Raw genomic sequence first — 18,348 nt, 5'->3', positions numbered from 1 at the left:
AACTTCTGCGCCGTACTGACAAATCTTAGTTTTTTAGGATCTCTTCTTTTTCTTCCTTTTCCTTTTTATTTAACGTTGTTTTATTTAAACTCTGCTTATTTACTTACTTTAATTTGTTCATTTGTGATTCTATATGCATATATCTATATATATTTGTGTCACATATGTTTGCAAAACCTGTTTTATTCATCATTGTTCGATGTTTACATCATAATTCTTTCCATCATACATTATTCCCTATATCTAGAATGGAGGATCCTTCCTCATTCTTCTGCATTCTTGGCGCTGCTCCACTCTTTCCTTCTCCAGACGATCCAATGCATACTCTATGTTGCCAAGTTTGATGCTCAGATCATCTTTTTCTAGACTATCTTCTGTCGTCTTAAGTCTCTTTTCCACAGTTTCTTTCTCTTCCAGCAGATTCAGCTCCCGCTGGCAAAGCTCCTGAATCTCTTCCACGAAGCAGAGGAACTCCTTCAGATCTTTCTCCATCTCTGGACCAAGATCTTCTTCAAGCAGTGTCTTCGTCAGCTCTTGTATGGTCTTTGTACCATCGGGATGCCTAATATTGAGGAACATATCTTCCTCAAACGCCTTCCTTCTGAGCTCTTCTAATGCCATTCTGTATGATGCCATTTTTTTTCTGAATATTATTCGAGATGTGAAGCTTACCTTTCTCTCCAACGTTTTTATAGGCTTCACTTTCTCTCTGAAAGTTAATGCTCTTACAGTTTCTCGAGGTTAAGTTCTTGGTAACTGACCCTTCTATTTACTCACTTGACCGGTGGTAAACGTTCATCCCTTGCATTAACTCTTCTATTTATTATCGCCTCACTCTGATTCTTACATCGTCTTCATTTTCTTTAAACTTAGACCTTCTCTAAGGGGGAGTACCTTGTACTTCAAGCTAAGTTTTTCACACCCCGAGCTTTTTGCTTATGACAAAAAGGGGGAGTAAACCCAGTTTTTGATGTGTAAGATGTGTTAGTGTGACTTATTTTTCTTTTGGAGATTCTAAGAGTTCCACCTTCATGACCATAGATGTGTCACTGGGCAAATACAAGGAATACATTTCACTTCTTCTGAAGTGATTCTAAGTTGACTCTGATACCCAAGACTCTGATACCTTGTCCATGACTCTGATCACTTATGCGCTCTGATTATTCGTTTTTCATCTATGTCATAAGCTTTTCACTCTGAACTCTTATATGATTTAGCTCAGAATCTAGACTTTACTAACGTTTTCATCAAGTATTAGATTCAGGGGGAGCTAAGCTCAGAATCAAGCAGTGACTTGAATTCAGAATGAGCAAGATAAACTATTCACATCAGGATAAGTCTTATTCTATATCTCTAAACTCTGAGTGAATTCAGTTTAATGTTTAAGAATTGTTCATCAAAAATCTTAGTTTTGTCATCATCAAAAAGGGGGAGATTGTAAGATCAAGTTTTGATCTAGTAGTACAACTCTATGTTTTGATGATTACAAGTTAACCTTTTGATATGAACAATTGTGGTACTCTAACGTGTTTTTCTGAGTGTGCTATTTACAGGCTCTGACCCTGACTCAATTTCACACAAATCAGAAGCACTGTGTATAAAGGGTAACCCAAGCAACGCTTTCGCATTCACCATGTTCAGTATGAACAGTGGAAAAGCTTCAGAAGATCTGAAGCTATACAAACTCTGATGAGGACTCAGTCGCTAGAAGCTCTGATGATCCAGAAGTTCTGACAACCAAGAAACACTGAAGGTTCAGATGTTCCGATGGTGTAGAAGACTCTGAAGATCCAGAAGCTGAATAGTGGAAACTCTGAAGTCCGGAAGCAAGAAACTCTGAAGGCCATGTTCTTCCCTCTGAGTTCAGAATCAGAAGATACAATGGTCAGAGGATCTGTGCTATCCCTCTGACTCTGATCAACCGGCTTCACAAGTTCCAATACGAAGCATTCCTCTGATCAGAAGTCTCCTAGGTTAAAAGGTCAAGTCGCTATCCAAGTACAAAAGCAAGTGTACCTTCCTGACGACCTACCTAACGTTCTCAGCCACAGCAGAAGCTGGATTTTCCAGAACTGCCCTCCAACGGTAGCATTTCCCATGCAACGCTCAACCCTAATCCTTGGAGTATATATAGAGGCTGAAGATTGAAAGAAGCGGCTAGAAGAGAAGTGAATACAAGAAGCAACACACGCGCAAGATATTCAAAATATTCTAAGCTTTCTTTCATCTTGTAATTTATCTTAGTTTACACTCAGCTTATTCAGAAGCAAACCCTTGTAAACACCAACCTCAAACAGTTGTTTGATTTTCCTTTAGGAGATCAAGGTTGATCGGATCCTAGAGAAGACTAAGAGAGTGAATCTTAGTGTGAGCTAAGTCAGTGTAATTGTTAGTCACTTGTAGGTTTCAAGTGCAGTTGTAACTCTTACCTGATTAGTGGATTGCCTTCATTCTAAGAAGGAAGAAATCACCTTAACGGGTGGACTGGAGTAGCTTGAGTGATTTATCAAGTGAACCAGGATAAAATCCTTGTGTGCTTTTCTATCTCTATCTTTTGCACTTAGTTCTCGAAAAGATTTGTTAAAATCTTTAAGGTGGTAGTTTTGTACTGAAAACGTTATTCAAACCCCCCCTTTCTACCGTTTTTCATACCTTCAGCTGGCCCACCTGGACCCAACAATCCCCCCCCAGCACCTGCCAGCCAAACTAGCTGCACAGCATGCCTTCCGTGGGATTCGAACACGGGACCTGGCTCTGATACCACTTGTAGGATCACGCGCTTAGATCCCAAGGTCAGAGATGACTGCAGATCAAAAGAAGCTGTACTCACAACATCACAAAGCAAGAGCAATTCTTCTAAGTGCTATTTCCTATGAAGAGTACCAGAAGATTACAGATCGTGAGTTTGCGAAAGACATTTTCGAATCTCTGAAGATGTCTCATGAAGGAAACAAGAAAGTCAAAGAATCAAAGGCATTGTCTTTGATCCAAAAGTACGAATCCTTCATCATGGAGCCAAATGAGTCCATTGAAGAAATGTTCTCCAGATTTCAGTTGCTTGTAGCTGGCATACGACCTCTCAACAAGAGCTACACAACAAAAGATCATGTCATAAGGGTCATCAGGTGTCTTCCTGAAAGTTGGATGCCTTTAGTGACTTCAATAGAGCTCACGAGAGATGTTGAGAATATGAGTTTAGAAGAACTCATCAGCATTTTGAAATGCCATGAGCTGAAGCGCTCAGAGATGCAAGATCTGAGGAAAAAGTCCATAGCCTTGAAATCTAAATCTGAAAAGGCTAAGGCTGAGAAGTCAAAAGCTCTTTGTAAGGCCCGAGTTTTTAAGTTCATGCTAAGTGAATAAACTTCTTATTCACGATTAGGGTTGATGTAATGTGAAGGGAAACCTGAACGAAAGTTTATTAAATGAAATATATTTATGAAGGAGAAAGTTCAGGAAAAGTTCAAGGATTTCATTATGATCGATAAAAGTTATAGTACGAACGTTTTACGCTTAAACCTAGGTCAGAAACCCTAGTATATAGCTAATTTTCACTTTTAGGCACGATGGCAGTTAATTCCAAAAAATCTTCAGAGAAACGTTAGAATTTCTCTTTTTCCATATATCACAATCTTTTCGAGGCGAAACTCTAGGATCTACGAACGTCCGATTCCAATCATCGGAAGTTTGCCGAAACCGAATCCCTGGTATTTCAAAACCCTAGAATCACCCGACTATGGGGACTTTATCTATTCAGAGCTTCAAATGAATATTCTACACGCGTACACCTATTTCTCTTGATGATTTCAATCTTTCTTCAGAAGGAAGTTTTCCATTCCGACATTCGATGCAAAAAGCAACTTATCGGGTAAAATAGTTTTACACCGACTTTGCACCGACTTTGCATTAGTTGCCAAAAATACAAGGAGACATCTTCTTAGCTTAGGAATTCCTTTGCCAAAACCTATCTTAGAATTCATGGAGAATGACGCCGTAAAAATCAGATTCGCGAAACTTTCATTTTCCCGCGAATTTCCACCTTCTATATATAGCAAAGAAAGGAAGAAAAACTCAAATTCTCCTCCATTTTCTCTCTTCAAACCCGCGGCCAAGAACAAGGAAGAAGGAAGAAGAGTTTTTGTTCAAACCTTGCTTGATCGTCGATCAATCAGTTGCTGCTTCAAGGCTTCGAGGTATAGTCGCTAATCCTTACCTCCGATCGCTTTTTCCATAGCTTTTCTGTAGAGTTTTCTGAGCGGATAGTTTATGGGTTTTTACAAAACAATCCTGAATCTTTCATTTCTGATTCTAAACCTCTTCTATATGTGCCCAAGATCACTTCTGCTGGATTAGATTTTCCGTTATGTCGCCGGAATTCCGTCGGAATCGATTTTAGCCTAAAATACCCATTTATGTAGTTTTTGAGTAAAGTTCCAACCTCTAGGCTGAAAACTATCGCCTTAGCTTAGTGCTAGTAGGATTAGTTGTCATAAACGTCGTTAGTAACGTCCCTGCAAAATTTTATTTTTGGGATTTCAGTTTTGAAAATCATGACCAAAATACCCCTGCGACAGTTTTTGATCCGATAATTTTTCCGAGTTCAGAATACCCTTAGTTACGGCTTATGAAAGCATAGGAACCAAGTTTGATCGAAGAAAAATCGAGCCCCATAATTAGCCAAAGTGGCCGAGCCCTATTAAGGGGGAGGAAGAAATTTCCTTTTTCCGAAAACTTGTCTTTCGCGCTAGATTATCGTACCTTAGAGTATAGATTACTTCGAGTAACCTTAGTACGTATCGATAACTTAGTTTTCGATAGATTCTGATAGTATTTCTGTGATTTTGTTTTAAAGGAACTTTTGAGGAATTTCCCGAGGAGCAACACTTTGAGTGCGAGGAAGCACTAGTTGATCATTCTGGAGCACTTTCAGGTGAGGGCTTCTCACTGAATCTCTAGTTAATGCTTAGGGTCGATATTTCGACATTGTTTACTATTTATGCACTGAGATTGTGTGTGATTGAAAATGTTTTCTGAGGCTTCGGCTGACAATGTAGATGATTCATCTACTGAATGTTTTTGAAGATTGACTTACATGCTATGTGCTATGTGGGTAATCTAGGATGTGTGGTGCATGCTGTATATGCTAAGTGCTAAGTGTTTATGATGCGATTTATTGATATATGACATGTTGTTGATTGTGATGATTTAAATATGCTTTACCCTGGAAATCTGAGATTCTGAACGGTGAGAATAGCGGGCAGGTCATGCCGATTTTATTTTGAGAGTTTTGAGAAAGTTTGATAGGACGAACGAGGTTCGGGCCTTGTATAGGGTTTATGGATCGAGACATTCTCCGGAGTCATTTGGGGATTCGAAGATCCCGAGAACTTATAGGAATTGCGATAAGACTAAAAAGGATATTATTTTGAAAAGAAAATTCATAAGACATTAAACAACCTCTAAATCTTTAAGTAAGGGTAATAATCTCGAAAGGAGGCTTTGGATGAAAATCATAGTTTTGGAAAACGAGAAGTGTCGTCGGATCCAAGTGTTGAGTCTGTTGTTGTTGTGCTGTTGGAGCAGCGTTGGTTGTTGTGCTGTTGGAGCAGCGTTGGTTGTTGTGCTGTTGGAGCAGCGATGTTGTTGGGGCTATCCTGGGGATAAGTCCGGGGAACCGTTAGTTCCCGAGTATGTGATACTCTTGTGCTGTTGGAGCAGCGATGTGTGTTGTGAAGTGTGTCTTTTGTCGCAGAATCGACTTTACCTTAGGGTAAGCTTTTAGAAACTCTAATTTACCTAGAACACGTGGCGACGTGTCGAGTGAGGACGGAGACGTTGTTTGACTAATCATCCTGCATTCATGCAGCATTAATGGGGTATTAACACAGGACGTACTCTGGACCTCGTCGGATTCCAAAATGGTCATAAGACCCGGATTTTCGTGATAGAGCGTCTGTAGACGTCTCTTGTAGCAGACCGAAATGGCAGACCTACGGGTTACGGCTGATCTGACTACCGTTGTTGTTGGAGTAAGAGACACGCGGGCCGAAATGGCACCACCGTGGCTGGTGAAGGGCTGATCCGTTGATGTCCATCCGTTCCGGATTGCATATTGGTTGACTGGGTTAACCTGCATACATATCACGCAACATGCATACTGACTTAGTTGATGAGTGTGGTTGCTATTTGATAAACTTACTTGGAACATGCTAATTGTTATTATTGTCGTTATGATTTTGTGGAACATGCAACCCTAGGAATGATATCTCTAGTTATAAGCCTAAGTGGCTATCTATTATTTGTACCTATTGGGTTTATTATCTACATAGTTCTTTAGAGTTGACCCTCGCGTCTTCTGTGTGTGTTTTGGCGGACAACGCCTTTTGTCAGATGAATATTGCGGACTGGTACACCATGGTCCACCCTTCGGGGGGGATTAGGTATGAGATGATCGATCAGGACGACCCCGGGTCGTGGGTGGTTGACCCCGCGAGCCACCGAGCGACGTATTCGGGGCGTATCATGGAGGATCACGTGGACAGTGGAGGACTTCTGAGGTCAGGAGTGTTGAGGCGATGCTCTATCAGCTTCAACTTGCCACCGGGCGTTCACTGTGGACCAGGTCTTGGAGGACCACCACCACCACCATTGTCTTCAGACGAGGAGGATCCCTCAGAGGAGATTCCAGTGGGAGTGCCTTCGGCAGGGTCTAGTGCACCCACCGTTGCGATCATCGATGATCAGGGTTCGGGCCCTAAGCCCGTGAGTCCAGCATCGGAGCGCACTGCGGTTGCGAGGGGAGGACTGATAGGGTTGGTAGACTTGGTCGTTCTGGATTCTGATTCAGACGACGATCATGCTAGCACATAGTTTTGAGTGTTGGTATGAGCTCCTCGAGTTAGGATTAGTGTAGGAGTAGAGTTTTAGCTCTGACAATCTTGCTTCATTTGTTACTGAGGGGACAGGGTAGATCCGCCTATAGCTTTTTGTGTGGTTTCCTTACGGGAATCACAGAGAGTTGGTTGGACTTAGGAGGTCTTATTTTCAGACCATTGGGTCAGCTGATTCTCAGTTTTGAGGGATGGTGTTGCGGGCACTTCACCCTTTTCATTTGGTTTGTATATATTGCCTACGGGCGCTAGTCTTCTATTACCGTCACTGGAGGTTTACTCGTGATGAGGTTGCTACTACAGCGGGGGCTGTTTATATATTGTATATTAGTTTTATTACTTTTCGCACTTGGGTTTTATTTATTTCAGTCTTGTCTTAGTTATAATCGAAAAAAAAATATATATATTCACGTTTTTCCGCATTAAGTTTACTTTTGGTTACTAAAGTGACGCCACCGAAATCGGGGTGTTACACTCTTCAAGCTGAAGAAGAGGAATCTGAAGAAGCATCAGAAGATTCTGATGAAGATGAGCTGACTCTGATCTCCAAGAGACTCAATCGCATCTGGAAGCACAGGCAGAGCAAATACAAAGGCTCTGGAAAGGCAAAAGGAAAGTCTGAATCCTCAGGTCAGAAGAAGTCCTCACTTAAGGAAGTCACATGCTTTGAGTGCAAAGAATCAGGGCACTACAAAAGTGACTGTCCAAAGTTGAAGAAGGACAAGAAGCCAAAGAAGCACTTCAAGACAAAGAAGAGTCTGATGGTGACATTTGATGAATCAGAGTCAGAGGATGTTGACTCTGATACCCAAGACTCTGATACCTTGTCCGTTGACTCTGATTACTTATGCGCTCTGATTACTCTATTTTTATCTATGTCATAAGTTTTTCACTCTGAACTCTTATATCATTTAGCTCAGAATCTAGACTTTACTAATGTTTTCATCAAGTATTAGATTCAGGGGGAGCTAAGCTCAGAATCAAGCAGTGACTTGAATTCAAAATGACCAAGATAAACTATTCACATCAGGATAAGTCTTATTCTATATCTCTAAACTCTGAGTGAATTTAGTTTAATGTTTAAGAATTGTTCATCAAAAATCTTAGTTTTGTCATCATCAAAAAGGGGGAGATTGTAAGATCAAGTTTTGATCTAGTAGTACAACTCTATGTTTTGATGATTACAAGTTAACCTTTTGATATGAACAATTGTGGTACTCTAACGTGTTTTTCTGAGTGTGCTATTTACAGGCTCTGACCTCAACTCAATCTCACACAAATCAGAAGCACTGTGTTAAAGAGCGACCCAAGCAACGCTTTCGCATTCACCATGTTCAGTATGAACAGTGGAAAAGCTTCAGAAGTTCTGAAGTTATACAAACTCTGATGTGGACTCAGTCACTAGAAGTTCTGAAGATCCAGAAAGTCTGATAACCAAGAAACACTGAAGGCTCAGATATTCTGATGGTGTAGAAGACTCTGAAGATCCAGAAGCTGATTAGTGAAATTCTGATGTCCAGAAGCAAGATGAGAAGAAACCAGACCATGTGTTCAAATTGAAGAAGTCTCTCTATGGTCTGAAGCAAGCTCCCAGAGCATGGTATGAGAGACTCAGCTCATTCCTTCTGGAGAATGAGTTTGTAAGGGGTAAAGTAGATACAACTCTCTTTTGCAAGACTTATAAAGATGATATCTTAATTGTGCAAATTTATTGTTGATGATATTATATTTGGTTCTGCTAATCAATCTCTATGCAAAGAATTTTCTGAGATGATGCAGGCTGAATTTGAGATGAGTATGATGGGAGAATTAAAGTACTTTCTGGGAATACAAGTTGATCAAACACCAGAAGGAACATATATCCATCAGAGCAAGTACACTAAAGAACTTCTGAAGAAGTTCAATATGCTGGAATCTACAGTGGCCAAGACTCCAATGCATCCTACATGCATTCTGGAGAAAGAAGATAAAAGTGGTAAAGTATGTCAGAAGCTCTATCGTGGCATGATAGGTTCACTTCTATACTTAACTACATCTAGGCCAGACATACTATTTAGTGTTCATTTATGTGCTCGTTTCCAATCAGATCCAAGGGAAACTCACTTAACTGCTGTTAAGAGGATCCTAAGGTATCTGAAAGGCACCACTAACCTTGGCTTGATGTATAAGAAAACATCAGAGTATAAGCTTTCAGGTTATTGTGATGCTGATTATGCTGGAGATAGAACAGAGAGAAAAAGTACTTCTGGAAATTGTCAATTTCTGGGAAGCAATCTAGTCTCATGGGCAAGCAAGAGGCAATCAACCATTGCACTATCAACTGCAGAGGCAGAATATATCTCAGCAGCAATATGCAGCACTCAGATGCTCTGGATGAAACATCAGCTGGAGGATTATCAGATCCTTGAGAGCAATATCCCAATCTATTGTGATAACACTGCTGCAATCTCATTGAGTAAGAATCCTATCTTGCATTCAAGGGCAAAGCACATTGAGGTAAAGTATCACTTTATTAGAGATTATGTACAGAAGGGCGTACTTCTTCTGAAGTTTGTTGATACTGACCATCAATGGGCAGATATCTTTACAAAGCCCTTAGCAGAGGATAGATTTAATTTTATTCTGAAAAATCTGAACATGGACTTTTGTCCAGAGTGAAGATGGATCAGAACCTCTGACTATGATACTTCTTGATCAGAAGATGTCTAGTCCAGAAGGTAACTCAATCAGAGTGTGTGTACCCATTGGTACTGACTCTGAAGCTGAGACAGCAACACGTGTGTCAGTTTTTCTGATGCATAGTTCCTTGTGCCCTTGTGACAGTCTGTTATGATTGCGTGTAGATGTGCTTCTCTCCTGTGTGTGATAGGTGTATTTACTGATTAATATCTATCTTTAATTTTCAACCGTTGATCTTAAATTTCTTTTTGAATCAACAACGGTTATTTGTCAAAACCCACTATACACACACGATCTCCTTCACTTCCGGTTTTTACTCTCTCTCTCTTGCTATTTCAAAACCGCTAATCCTCGATTTCTCTCTCGACCTCTCTTCATCTTTGAACCTTCATCTTCTACCTAAACCTTCAACCGCTTCAAAAATGGTGAGTCAAACCAGAAGAGCTACTGCAGATGCAACCCAGTTCCCTCATATGGTAGTTGGTCTAGCAACGGGTCAAAGGGGCCCTGAGAATCCGACTCAAGATCAAGGTCAAGCTCAAGAGCAGATTATTCCAATTGCAGAACGGGGCTGTGTCGTTCACTGCGTTTATGCTCCTGAGGAACTTCAAGTACTGGCAGAATGGAGATTCGATCTCGACAAACTTGCTACAAATGGGTATGATCTTCGTCCTGAAGTCCAAGTTCAAGGTTGGGGAAATTACTTCAACAGGCTTCGAGGACCGGTGTATGATAAACTTATCAAGGAATTCTGGAAGCACGCCGACTGCGATGATACTCAGGTGGTATCTCACATTCTTGGAAGAAAGATCATCATCACAGAGAAGTCTTTCGTGAACTTGCTGGGTGCAGAAACTGCTTTTGGGTATCGTTTCCAGTTCACTGAATCGAAGCTGAAACCCAAGACGAAGGATGAGACCAACAAGGCCCTGTACACCAATTACAAACCGGGCAAGACGAATTACAAAGTGATGGACCTTCATCCCAAGCTCAGGATCTAGCACAAGATTTTGCTCCACTGCATAAACCAGAGACCAAAGGGCAGTTCCCCAGACTACATCAACTTCAACCAGAAGGCGATGTTGTTCTTCATCCAAGACAAGAAGAAGATCTGCCTTCCCTACTTCCTGTTCTCTTACTTGAAGGAGTGTATCCGGAAGTCTCGTACCACTGCCTCCATCAAGTCAGCAATCAAGTATATTCCCTTCGGGAGACTGTTGTCTGATCTCTTCATTGAGAGTGGCCTCATTCAAGATCTGATAAATGCTGGATGCACAGAGGATCTGACCACTATTGTCAGTGACGTCTTCACTGCAAATTCTCTGAAGAAAATGGGCCTTGTCAAGAAGAAGATTGCTCCTGCCCATGAAGACACATCTTCTGAGATCAGAAGTAGAAGGGTGCCTCTGAATGACTACCCTCTGTGGACACAGGCTGACAATCCTGAAGCCATTAGGTGCTATGTTGAAGACCTAAGGGCTCAAGGCTTTGAAATTGATCTCGATGAATTCTTCAGCAGACTGCTGCCAGCTCCAGAGTTTCCTTCTCCTATCAAGAAGAAAGCTCAGAGGAAGATGATCCTAGAAGAATCTTCTGAGGAATCAGATGTCCCTCTGATAAAAAAGAAGAAGGCTGGTCAATCCAAGAGAAAGCATGATGAAACCAGCAAGCCTGATGATGGTGATGATGGTGATGATGGTGATAATGAGGATGGTCCTCCTAAGAAGAAGAAGAAGCAGGTCAGAATTGTGGTGAAGCCTACTCGGGTGGAACCTGCTGCTGAAGTGATCAGAAGGATTGAACCTCCTGCCAGAGTGACAAGATCATCAGCACATTCAAGTAAGTCTGTAGTTGCTTCTGATGATGATTTGAATTTATTTGATGCACTCCCCATATCAGCCCTGCTCAAACAATCTTCAAATCCCCTCACTCCTATTCATGAGTTCCAACCAGCTGCACAAACCACCTCTCCACCACATTCCCCAAGGTCTTCATTTTTTCAACCCTCTCCTACTGAAGCACCTCTCTGGAATTTGCTCCAGAACCAACCCTCTAGGTCAGAAGAACCAACCTCTCCCATTACCATTCCGTATAACCCATTAACTTCTGAACCTATCATTCATGAGCAACCAGAGCCAACCCAAACAGAACCTGGACCCAGAACCTCTGATCACTCTGTCCCAAGAGCATCAGAACGTCTGGCTCTCAGAACCACGGATACAGACTCTTCCACAGCCCTTACACCTGTATCCTTCCCAACCAATGTTGCTGACTCTTCTCCCTCCAATAACTCTGAATCCATTAGAAAATTCATGGAGGTCAGAAAAGAAAAGGTGTCTACCTTAGAAGAGTATTACCTCACTTGTCCAAGCCCTAGGAGATATCCTGGCCCTAGACCTGAACGTCTAGTTGACCCAGATGAACCTATCTTGGCCAATCCTTTACATGAGGCAGACCCTTTGGCTCCACAAGCTCACCCTGCCCCTGACCAACAAGAGCCTATTCAACCAGAACCTGAACCAGAACAATCTGTGTCTAACCAATCCTCGGTTAGATCACCCCATCCTCTAGTTGAAACTTCAGAACCTCACCTTGGAACCTCTGAACCAAATGCTCAAATGTTTAACATTGGCTCTCCACAAGGTGCCTCTGAAGCTCACAGCAGCAATCACCCAGCCTCTCCTGAAACCAACTTCTCTATCATTCCTTACACTCACCTCCGACCCACATCTCTCTCTGAGTGCATCAATATTTTCTATCATGAAGCCTCTTTGATGCTACGCAATGTGCAAGGTCAGACTGACCTAAGCGAGAATGCTGAACATGTGGCTGAAGAGTGGAACAATCTGGGCATTTGGCTAGTGGCTCAAGTTCCAGTTATGATGCAGCTCCTGCATGCAGAGGGAAGTCAGAGGATCGAGGCTGCAAAGCAAAGGTTTGCTAGAAGGGTGGCTCTTCATGAACAAGAACAGAGACATAAGCTCCTTGAAGCTATTGAAGAGGCTAAGAGAAAGAAAGAACAAGCAGAAGAAGCTGCACGTCAAGCAGCAGCCAAGCTGAACAAGCCAGATTAGAGGCAGAACGACTTGAAGCTGAGGCTGAAGCCCTTAGATGCCAAGTACTTGCACCAGTAGTGTTTACTCCTGCTGCTTCTGCTTCCATTCCAGCTCCTCAAGCTGCTCAGAATGTTCCTTCCAGTTCTACTCAGTCAAGCTCGTCTAGACTCGACATCATGGAACAGCGTCTTGACACTCATGAATCCATGCTAATTGAAATGAAGCACATGATGATGGAACTTCTGCGTCGATCTGATAAACCCTAGTTTTAGGATCTCTTCGTTTTTTTTTTCCTTTAACTTTGTTTTCTTTTGTTAACTTCTGTTTCTCTTTATTTATTTATTCTACCTTGTTCGTTTGTGATTATCTATGCATATCTATATATATTTTTGTCACATATGCTTGCAAAAATCTTTTTATTAATAATCTCTTTTTGTTTACATCATACATTCTTTTCCTAAAGTCTAGAATGGAGGATCCCTCCTCATTCTTCTGCACTCCTGGCGCTGCTCTGACCTATCCTTCTCCAGACGCTCCAGTGCATACTGGATGTTGTTGAGCCTGTCTTTTAGCTCATCCCTCTCCAGAATCTCTTCTGCAGTCTTGAGCTTCTCTTCAAAAATTTCTTTTTCTTCCAGCAGCTTGAGTTCAAGCCGGCTGAGTTCTTGCACCTTCTCCACGAAGGCAAGAAATTCCCTCAGGTCTCTCTTCAACTCTGGACGCAGGTCCTCTTCCAGCAGTGTCCGTGTTAGCTCTGAGATGGTCCTAGTACCCTCTGGATGCCTGATGTTCAGGAACAAGTCCTCCTCAAAGGCCTTCCTTCTCAGCTCTTCTAGTGCTACGATGTATGATGCCATTTTTTTTACTGAAAATTGCTCGAGTTGTGAAACTTATCTCTCTCTCCAACGCTTTATATAGGCTTCACTCTCTCTCTGAACGTTAATGCTCCTACAGTTTCTCGAGGTTAAGTTCTTGGTAACTGACCCTCCTCTTTACTCCCTTGGCCGGTGGTAAACGTTCTTATCTTGCATTAACTCTTCTATTTATTTCGCCTAACTCTGATTCTTGCATCGTTTTCATTTTCTTTAAACTTAGACCTTCTCTAAGGGGGAGTACCTTGTACTTCAAGCTAAGTTTTTCACACCCCAAGCTTTTTGCTTATGACAAAAAGGGGGAGTAAACCCAGTTTTTGATGTGTAAGATGTGTTAGTGTGATTTATTTTTCTTTTGGAGAATTTAAGAGTTCCACCTTTATGACCATAGATGTGTCACTGGGCAAATACAAGGAATACATTTCACTTCTTCTGAAGTGATTCTAATTTGGCTCTGATACCACTTGTAGGATCACGCGCTTACCACTACGCCAAAACCAATTGGTGTTAGTGAGGGCGCAACGTTATTTCTTATAGCGTAGCAGACAGCGCCCCGTTTCGAATGCTACCTGCAGGCAGGATGCTGACCCACCTGGACCCAACAAAAAGTTATAGCACGACCGTTATACGCTTAAACCTAGGTCAGAAACCCTAGTATATAGCTAGTTTTCACTTTTAGGCACGATGGAAGTTAATTCCAAAAATCTTCAGAGAAATATTAGAACTTCTCTTTTTCCATATATCACAATCGTTTCGAGGCGAAACTTTAGGATCTACGAACGTCCGATTCCAATCATCGGAAGTTTGCCGAAACCGAATCCCTGGTATTTCAAAACCCTAGAATCAACCGACAATGTAGACTTTTTCTATTCTGAACTTCAAATGAAGATTCCACACGCGTACACCCATTTCTCTTGATGATTTCAATCTTTCTCCAGAAGGAAGTTTTCTATTCCGACATTCGATGCAAAAAGCAACTTATCGGGTAAAATAGTTTTACACCGACTTTGCATTAGTTACCAAAAATATAAGGAGACCTCATTTTAGTTTTGGAATTCTTTCGCCAAAACATATCTTAGAATTCATGGAAAATGAAGCCAGAAAAATCAGATTTGCGAAACTTGCATTTTACCGCGTTTTGCCAACCTCTATATATAGCCAAGAAAGGAAGAAAAACACAAAAAAACTACCCATTTTCCCCACCCAAACCCGCGGCCAAGAGAAGAAGAAGGAGGAAGATTTTTTCTTCATTACTTGCTTGATCGTCGATCAATCAGTTGCTACTTCAAGGTTTCGAGGTATAGTCGCTAATCCTTACCTCTGATCGCTTTTTCCATAGCTTTTATGTAGACTTTTCTGAGCTGATAGTTTTGAGGTTTTTGCAAAACTATCCTGAATATTTCATTTCTGATTCTAAACCTCTTCCTTACATGCCCAAGATCACTTCTGCCGGATTAGATTTTCCGTAATGTCGCCGGATTTCCGCCGGAATCAATTTTAGCCTTAAATACCAATTTTTGGAGTTTTTAGAGTAAAGCTTCAACCTTTAGGCTGAAAACTATCGCCTTAGCTTAGTGCTAGTAGGATTAGTTGTCATAAACGTCGTTGGTGACGTCCCTGTCAAATTTGGTTTTTGGGATTTCAGTTTTGAAAATTCTAAGTTAAAAATCATGACCAAAATACCCCTGCGACAGTTTTTGATCCGATAATTTTTCCGAGTTTAGAATACCCTTAGTTACGGCTAATGAAAGCATAGGAACCAAGTTTGATCGAAGAAAAATCGAGTCCTACAATTACCTAAAGTGGCCGAACCTATTAGGGGGGAGGAGGAAAATTTCCTTTTCCGAAAACTTGTCCTTTCGCGCTAGATTATCATATCTCGGAGTATGTACTACTTCGTGTAACCTTAGTGATGTATTGATAGCTTAGTTTCCGATAGATTCTGATAGTATTTCTGTGGTTTTGTTCTAAAGGTGCTTTTAAAGAGTTTCCCGAGGAACAAGGCTTTGCTTGTGAGGAAGCGTTAGACGATCACTCTGGAGAACCTACAGGTGAGGGCATCTCACTGAATCTCTAGTTAATGCTTAGGGTCGATGCTTTCGACATTGTTTACTGTTTATGCACTGGATTGTGTGTGATTGGAAAATGTTTTCTGAGGCTTCGGCTGACAATGTAGATGTTTCATCTACTGAATGCTTTTGAGATTGTCTTACATGCTATGTGCTATGTGGGTAATCTAGGATGTGTGGTGCATGCCTTATATGCTAAGTGCTATGTGGTTATTGCTTAATATGTTGATATATGACATGTTGATTGATCGTGCTGAGTTATTTATGCTTATGCAATGAAATCTGAGTTTCTGAATCGTGAGAATAGCGGGCAGGTCATGCCGATTTTATTTTGAGAGTTTTGAGAAAGTTTGATAGGACGAATGAGATTCGGGCCTTGTTTTTGTTTAGTGGATCGAGACATTCTCTGGAAGTGATTTGGGATTTGGAGATCCTGAAAATTTATAAGATTTGCGATAAGACAAAATGTAATATATATTATAAGGAAAACTCATAAGACATTAAACAACCTCTAAATCTTTAAGTAAGGATAACAATCTCGAAAGGAAGGCTTGGAAGGCGAATCTTAGTTTTGGAAAGCGAGAAGTGTCGTCGGATCCTAAGTGTTGAGAATGTTAAGAAGTTTTGAGTATGTTGATACTCTTTGCTCGTTGAGCAGTTTGTTTAGCCATCCAAGGGATGAGCCGAGAAGCTTCACTGAGGCGTGAGACCTTGTGAATGCGGGATACTCCACTGAGGCGTGAGACCTTGTGGAAAGCATGGATCTTCACTGAGGCGTGAGACCTCGTGAACAGCATGGAGCTTCACTGAGGCGTGAGACCTTGTGAAAGCGTGAATCTTCACTGAGGCGTGAGACCTTGTGAAAAGCATGGAACTCCACTGAGGCGTGAGACCTTGTGAGAGCATGAAACTTCACTGAAGCGTGAGACTTCGTGCAAGTGTGTAAATTCACTGAGGCGTGAGACCTTGTGAAAGCATAAAACTTCACTGAAGCGTGAGACTTTGTGAATGTGTGAGACTCCACTGAAGCGTGAGACTTCGTGAGAGCATTGATGACTCGAAGAGTTATCGTGAGTGGTTGCACTCATTTTATGATTATTGTATTTTGTCGCAGAATCGACTTTTACCTTAGGGTAAGCTTTTAGAGACATTAATTTACCTAGAACACGTGGCGACGTGTCGAGTGAGGTCGGAGACGTTGTTTGGTTAATCACATTGCATCCATGCATACATAGGAGGTTAATACACGGCGTGATACCGGACCTCGGAGAATTCCAAATGTCGTCGGTTTCCAAAATGGTCATAAGACCCGGAATGCCGTGTAAGAGCGTTTGTAGACGACTCTTGTAGCAGACCGAAATGGCAGACCTACGGGTTACGGCTGATCTGGCTACCTTTGTGTGGTGTAAGAGGCACGCGGGCAGAAATGGTCCCACCGTTCCTGGTGCTAGGATTGATCCGTTTGATGCCCATCCGTTTCCGGAATGCATTTGGTTGACTGGGTTAACCTGCATATCATTTCATGCAACATGCATACTGACATAGCTGATGAGTGTGTTTGGTACTTGTTAATTCTATTTGAGGCATGTTAACTGTGATTTACTGTCGTTTATATTCATTGTGAAATATGCAACCCTAGGATGTTATCCCTAGCTATAAGCCTAAGTGGCTATTTTCTTATCTGTATCTATCGGTGGTATTATTTATATAATTCTTTGGAGTTGACCCTCGCGTCTTCTGTGTGTGCTTTGGCGGACAAACGCCCATTGTCAGATGTCTTTGGCGGGCTAGTTCATGATGGTTCACCCTTCGGGGGAAACTAGGATTGGGATGCTGGAACATGAGTGCATCGCTGTGGCGAGAAGAGGACGGATGGTGTACATAGACTAGGTCGTTCTGGATTTCGAATTCGGACGACGATCATGCTAGCATGTAGGTCTTAGTGCTGGTGTGAGCTCCTCGAGATGGGATTAGTGTAGGAGTAGAGTCTTAGCTCTGAACATCTTTTGTTTCTTTGGGGACAGGGTAGTTTCCCGCCTATAGCTTTTTGTGTGATTTCTTTACGGGAATCACAGAGAGTTGGTTGGACTTAGGAGGTCTTGCTTCAGGCCGATGGGCCAGCTTATTCTCATTTTTGAGGGATGGTGTTGCGGACACTTCACCTTTTCCATTTGATTTGTACATATTGCCTACGGGCGTTACACTTTCTTTCCGTCACTGGAGGTTACTCGTGACGAGGTTGCTACTTACAGCGGGGGCTGTTTATATATTGTATATTAGTTCTGATTATTGTTATTGTTGGGTTTTATTTATTTCAGTTTTGTCTTAGTTATTATCGAAAAAAAAATATTCACGTTTTTCCGCATTAAGTTTATTTTTGGTTACTAAAGTGACGCCACCGAAATCGGGGTGTTACATAGATCTAGCTTCAGGGAGCAACCCGAGACTTCTAGGAAAGCGTACCTTTGAGGTAAGGGCACTTCGACCTCGGCCTAGATAAATTGTTTGTGATTGTGATTGTTAGCAAGCATGATGCTAGGACTATTGATGATGCATGTACTAGATATGCTATATGATGATGATGTAATAAATGCTAGCTAGTGTTATTATGAACATGCCTATAGGACTAGGGTGTTAGCTATATTTATTGATATGCATGCAAGTTACTATGTTACGATATTTTGTTCATATGAGATGAACGTGATGGGCTTAGGGCCTAGTGATGATGACTGACTTGCATGGCATGCATTTGTGGGCCAAGTGACCTGGACTGGGCTTGGTT

The sequence above is a fragment of the Lotus japonicus genome, unplaced genomic scaffold (genome assembly GCF_012489685.1).
Source record: "Lotus japonicus ecotype B-129 unplaced genomic scaffold, LjGifu_v1.2 AP022635.2".
NCBI classification, from domain to species: domain Eukaryota; kingdom Viridiplantae; phylum Streptophyta; class Magnoliopsida; order Fabales; family Fabaceae; genus Lotus; species Lotus japonicus.
Note: the sequence above shows the minus strand (reverse complement) of the source record.